The 7,080-nt window shown below is 37.1% G+C and overlaps 1 protein-coding gene across 11 annotated transcripts in view; it reads right to left on the bottom strand.

Moving 5' to 3' along the window:
• The window catches only part of ZMYM4 (zinc finger MYM-type containing 4), a 184,213-nt gene that overhangs the window by 176,041 nt on the left and 1,092 nt on the right, over window positions 1-7,080 (bottom strand). The gene's annotated exons all lie outside the window — the stretch shown is intronic.

Raw genomic sequence — 7,080 nt, forward strand, 5'->3', positions numbered from 1 at the left:
GAGTCAATGGATTGAATGTACTGGGTTATATTTGGCCAAAAGGCTATGTCCACCCAGAACTGAAGATGGTAAGCAGAATGGATCTCTGCAGTCATAATCAAGGTAAGGTTTTTGAGATTAGATCACCCTGGCTTAAAATGAACCCTAAATAAAATGAAGAGCATCCTCAAAAAACAGAAAAAAAGGACTAGCATCTTGGCATTGCAGGTTAAACCACTGCTTGCAATGCAGACATCCCATGCATTCCACACAAACGCTGACTACTCTGCTTCAAGCCGGCTCCCTGCTAATGCACCAGAAAAAGCAGCAGCAGATGGCCCAAGTACTTGAGCCCCTGTCACTCATGTGGGAGACCCAAATGGAATTTCTGGTTGTTAGCTTCATCCTGGCCCAACCCTAGCTTCTGTGGCCATTTGGGGAGTGAACCAAAGGATAACAGCCTTCTCTCTACCTGTCCCTCTTGCTATCACTCTGCCTTTAAAATAAGTAAATATTTTTTAAAAAGGGAAAAAATAGGCATAGAGCGAAGGTCTTGGAAAGACCTAAGCAGAGACTACAGTTATAATTCTGTAAATCAAGGAATACAAATACCAGAAGCTGTAGGAAAGCAGGAAGAATTCTCTAGAGATTTCAGAAGGAGCCTGGCCTTGATTACATACTGATGTCAGACTTCTACCCTATAAAACTTTGAGAAAACAAATTTCTGTTGTTTTAAGTCATGAGGTTTGTAGCAATTTTTTATGGTAGCTTTAGGAAACTTACACAGACCACCAAAGATCAAAGATATGACAAAACATCAAAAATAATGACCACTGGGGCCAGCCAGCACTGTGGCATGGTGGGTAAAGATGGAAGACTCTCTCTCTGCCTCTGCTGCTCTATAACTCTACTTTTCAAATAAATAAATAAATGTTTTTTTAAAAAAAAGGGGGTGGACTTCAGTTTTGCACTAAAATAAGCATATCTTTTAATCCATTTTCTATGGTTTTTGTCATACCCCTGCGTATATAACAAACCAAGTACAAAAAATACATTTTAAAAAATCAGAGATCTCTGAACAGACTAGATATAGAACTCTTTTGTTAGGCATGGTTATTTTTGTTAAATACTTGTTAGAAACACACACAGAAGTATTTATAGATTAAATAAATGTAGTACCTGATATTTCCTTGATATTATTTCAACGAAAAATTAGACAGAGATGGAGGGGAAGAAGGGTTGTGTGTGAGAAGCTCTGAGACAGGAATTGTAAATGGTGGAAATTGTTTAGTTGTCAAAATTGGGTAATAAGAGCATGGGGCTTATTGTTATCTATATTTGTGCTTGATGGGGAATTATGAAACATAAGAGGTTTTTTTTTGCTCTGAAATGTGCATATGCATGTCCACATAAAAAATATTTATTTATTAGAAATGTTGGGAGATATAAAGAAAGAATACATAAGATCCTTGACCTCAAAGAGCTTACAGTGGTAGATGGAGAGATTTTATACTAGACAGACCAAAGGAAAAAAAAAAGGTATTGTCTTTGGCCACATGAAACTAGCTAAAGCTTCTACAAGGCCAAAAAGATGGTAAGAATGAAATTAAAACATTTTAAGTATTTTCTAAGTATAAAAGAGTGGTATAGGATGATCAGATAAAAACTGCTACTACCCTCAAGTTGCTAAATACCAGAGACTACACTATACACTAACTATAAAATGCCCATGCCTTAACTTCTGGGTTGAGCCACATGAAAATGCTGTTCTTCATAACTCAAATGGTTAAATATTAACATATTAGTAAGGACTAAATCCTATTCTATATCTTCTTTTCTCTTCCCTTTGCTAAAATAGTCATACAGTTAGTTCATAGTAAGGTGAAATAAGTAGAATGCTAACAAAAATAGTCTACTTTAAAGAATGGTTGGTCTCCTAATACAGAATTAAAATAATATATATTGCAATTTTACCAACTTTGATTTTATTAGGAAAGAAAACCATTTCTATTTTCAAAGGAACACAAATTAATCTTGAAAATAAATTACAGTTTTAAAATATTTATTGTGTATTTTCTTAAAAATTGGACATGTGAGGGGCCAGCACTATGGCGTAGTGGGTAAAGCCGCCGCCTGCAGCACTGGCATCCCATGTGGACGTCGGTTCGAGATCTGGCTGCTTCTCTTCCGATCCAGCTCTCTGCCACGGCCTGCAAAAGCAGCAGAAGATGTCCCAAGTCCTTGAGCCCCTGCACCCACGTAAGAGACCCAGAAGTTGTTGCTGCTCCTGGCTTCGAATCGGCTCAGCTCCTGCTATTGCAGCCATTTGAGGAGTGAACCAGCAGACGGAAGACCTCTCCCTTTCTCTCTTTCTCTCTCTCTGCCTCTGCCTCTCTTTAACTCTGTCTTTCAAATATAAATAAATCTTTAAAAAAAATTGGATATGTGAAACATGTTTTTAACTGATTTCAAACAAGAAAATGCTTCTTGGGGAAAAAGTTAATTTGATGCTTCCTGCGAAGTAATTTATATCAACTTGATTTACACATAAGTCAAATTATCCTAACATACATAAATCTAGATTAAAACTTCTATACTTTTTTCCCAAATGAGAATATAAAACACTAACCATAAATATCTCTGGATAAACAAAAGCTTTAACCTATACCATATATCAAACAGCACAACTTTCAAGCAATATTTGATCCTCATCTAGCCAACTACATTGTTATCTCTGGTAAATCTCTGTCTCAGCTAAAATGGGACAATACTGAGGCCGGTGCTGTGGCGCAGCGGCATCCCATATGGGCGCCAGTTCGAGTCCTGGCTATAGCCTGGGAAAGCAGAAGATGGCCCAACTCTTCAGGCCCCTCCACCCACGTGGGAGACCCGGAAGAAGCTCCTGGCTCTTGGCTTTGGGTCAGCTCATCTCTGGCTGTTGTGGTCATTTGGGGAGTGAACCAATGGAATAGAAGATCTCTCTCTCTCTCTCTCTCTCTCTCTCTCTGGCTCTACCTCTCTCTGTTAACTCTGTCTTTCAAATAAATAAAATAATTCTTTAAAAAAATGGACAATACTAGGCCGGCGCCGTGGCTCAATAGGCTAATCCTCCACCTTGCGGCGCCGGCACACCGGGTTCTAGTCCCGGTTGGGGCGCCGGATTCTGTCCCGGTTGCCCCTCTTCCAGGCCAGCTCTCTGCTATGGCCAGGGAGTGCAGTGGAGGATGGCCCAGGTGCTTGGGCCCTGCACCCCATGGGAGACCAGGAAAAAGCACCTGGATCCTGGATCCTGCCATCGGATCAGCGCGGTGCGCCGGCTGCAGCGGCGGCCATTGGAGGGTGAACCAACGGCAAAAGGAAGACCTTTCTCTCTCTCTGTCTCTCTCTCTCACTGTCCACTCTGCCTGTCAAAAAAAAAAAAAAAAAAAAAAAAAAAAAAAAAAAAAAAAAAAAAAAAAAAACTATTAAAAAAAAAAAAATGGACAATACTTCACAGAATTAAGAAGAGTTGAAAGATATATTACATATAAATATTTAGAATAGGGGTCAGCAGGCAAGGCCACCGCCTGCAGTGCCGGCATCCCATATGGGCGCCGGTTCTAGTCCCGGCTGCCCCTCTTCCAGTCCAGCTCTCTGCTATGCCTGGGAAATCAGAAGATGGCCCAAGTCTTTGGGTCTCTGCACCTACATGGGAGACCTGGAAGAAGCTCCTGGCCCCTGGTTTTGGACCAGCCCAGCTCTGGCCGTTGTGGCAATTAGGGGAGTGACCCAATAGATGGACGATCTCTCTCTCTCTGCCTCTGACTGTAACTCTGCCCTCCAAATGAATAAATCTTTAAAAAAAATTTTAGAATAACAACCAGCACTTACATATTTATAAATACCAAGTATTATTATTTACAGATTCCTCTGCTAGTTGCAAGACAGAAAATAATGTGAAAATGACACAGGATCAATGACAATAATAGAATGGCCTCTTCAATTTGTCCATACAGAAAGACTGCATTCTTAAAGCAGATGGTTTACAGTGTGTAGATATGAACTGCAAATATTTTAATGACATGCACAACCACACTGAAAACATTTACCAATAAGAAAAAAGTTCATTAAGGAATTCAGAGGTATCAATCTTTTATAATTATTTTATTATAAAATATTAACAGAAATCCAAAATAAAATTTCTCTATAATCCCATCACATAACAACATCAATGTTTTCATTTGTTCCTATTTCCTACTCTTGTCTACAACATGCATGTCCAATTTTTATGTATTCACAATTATAAGATAACATTTTATAGTCTATGTTTTCACTTACTATCATACTGTACATTTTCCATCCCCATATTTCCCTTTCTTTCTCAGCTTCCCTTTCCCTTGAAGGTTTCCTGACATGTATCCTCCACAAGTTTCTCTAAGTTTATACACACACAAGCACACACAGACATGTATGCAGGGAGAGAAAAGCCAATTTTTTTTTTTTTTTTACAAAACTGGAATTATATCACTTACACATACACTTTTCCTTTAACAAAGCATTTATACTTCAAATTTAATATACAGAGAAGTTTAATTATGCAAGTGTTTACCAGACATTTACAAAAGTTACTACTTTTATGTAATCTTGGAAAAGACATAAGGGTTTTACATCAAAATATGACCACCAGATCTGGATTTCATCCTTCACAACACATTGTTTATTTTAAGAACCATGCACAAATAATTCAACTATTTGCAACAAGCCTACCTAATAAATCTTAACTTAGTTTAGAAAAAAAATTTTACAATCTTAAAAAAACTCATAAACAATATTGTTAAAATATTCTGACTTTAAAGTGCATATGGGTGTGTGTATGTGCTTAACAGTGGTCTTCATTTACAGGAAGTATGATATGAACTTGGTTCTCCTTATAGCAGAGAAGATAGATGCTTACAGTGCTGCTCCACAAACATGCTTAGCTCCACATTCACAAACTGAGAATGGGCACCAAGGTTTAGTCTAAATATAATCAAATCAATAGTCTAATTAATATCTACCACCCTAACTACCCACAAACATGAAAGTAAGACACCAAGCAGGTCTACACAGACTTTAAATTTGTTAACCCAATGGTCTTAAAGTGCAGTCATTCTTCCACTGAACTGTAATTAAGAACAATCAGAAGAGGTATAAATCTGGATAAACAGGAGACATTCTTGGGGTAAAAGGATAGTATGACTGATTTATAATATAAGCTCATAAAATTACAAAGCCAAGTACTTGGTACCCAAGCCACAGCACCTCTGCTACAACAGGTCAACTTTTCTTGGCAAAAATCAGTGAAAGTGTTTTGAGTTGCTATTATGTAGAAGTCACAGGTATTAGAGATAAGAGAAGTGATAAAATGAAAGGAGTTCATAATTTAAATGACAGCCAGCATATTTTAACCTAAATAAACCCAAATACTATATATTGCAAGGCCTACCATAGAACTCATCAACTAATACAGGTGCTCAAAAACTTTTTTGTGACTTATGACTAAAAAGGTCAAAAGCAGTAAGCATCTTAAATACAATACCCTGTCTGCAGTGCAATTTCAGATTAAATGACCTGCTATTATCTTGGTCTAAGTAGATCACTTGCTTTAACTGCCTCAAGGTAAATAGTCAAGTTATTCAAAATGAAATTGCACTGCAAAGCCCCTCCTATCTGCTGAGTTCACATATGGAATCCACATGGCATTTGGTACACACACAAAAAGTGAGGAGAAAAAAAGGTACTTGTACCATATAATACAATCCTACTGAGCATTCTTACCAATATCAAATACATAATGGATTGCGGATCTAAAAGATAGTAACCTTCATTCACAATGAAACAGGGCAGTTATGTATATTGCATATTGTTAAAAATATTAAAATTTGATGGCTACCAGTGACATCTTTTGAGCGCACTACAAGAACATATTCAAAATCTAGTTGAATTTGTTGCCAAAGTGCATAGATGTTTTCTAGAACATTCTAGAACCCCCTATCTCATAGGGTGAATGAAAATAGCATTTGTAGCAACTGGATGCAGAGATCTTCCTGATTTAACATTACACATTTAAAGTAATTTACCCTATATATTTTAATTAGTAGACAATATGCCATATGCCTTCAATCAAGCAAAATGAGAATTCAGCTTAAAACTGATCACAGCTTGAAGAACAATTTAAAAATCTAAAAACACATGCATTCTATACTCAATATTTATACCAAATGAACTATTTGGACATATCATCATCATACAGTTTAACTTGCTCTATCTATGACTAATTATTGTATGAGGAAAATTTAACATTTTGCAATCCTAAATCTATCAACATTAAATTTTAATTGCTCAAAATTCCACAATCAAATGCACTAAATTTAAAATAAGATGGCTGATGAAAAGAGGGATGGACAGAGGGATAAATGTGTGACCAAACAAGTGTAAAGTAAAATGATAGTGGTCTAGAATCTAGGGGTTGGGTATATGCATGCCGCTCCCAAGTTTTTTCAGTTTTGCTGGAGTTTTAAATACTTTCCTAATAAACTGTAGGAAAAATAACATTTGACACTTCTTTGGTTGTTTATAATAAAAGCTTTTAAGAAGGGAGACATAGATTAAAGAAAACATGTGGTATCCAACACAGGCAACTGTAGTTGAGACAAACCTGAATTCAAATCACAGCTCCAATTTCTTAACTGGCAGTCTGATCTAAAGCAAACTGCTTAATCCCTCTATGGCTACATTTCCTCATCTGCAAATAGATTTTTCGCGTAGTTACCATAAGGTTAAATTCTTCAGATAAACCACTTAGCACAATGCCAGGCACACAGTAGGCACAGAAAACTTAGCTGTAGCATCACTATGACTGTGCTGACTCTACACGAATCGGCAAGAGGCAGTCTCAAGAAAGATTAAGTAGTAATTTTTCTACCCTGTTGGCTTAATTGAGACGATTCCCAAAAGGAAGATTCCTAATAGGAAACTTAACTGCTTAACATGCTAAGAAGAGGTAGGTGAACGGAGGAAGTAAAGTCTGTAAAAATATTGCTCAATCGATAGCATTGTTCTCCATATGAAAAAAGAAAATCA

The sequence above is a fragment of the Oryctolagus cuniculus genome, chromosome 7 (assembly GCF_964237555.1).
Source record: "Oryctolagus cuniculus chromosome 7, mOryCun1.1, whole genome shotgun sequence".
In the NCBI taxonomy this organism is placed as follows: domain Eukaryota; kingdom Metazoa; phylum Chordata; class Mammalia; order Lagomorpha; family Leporidae; genus Oryctolagus; species Oryctolagus cuniculus.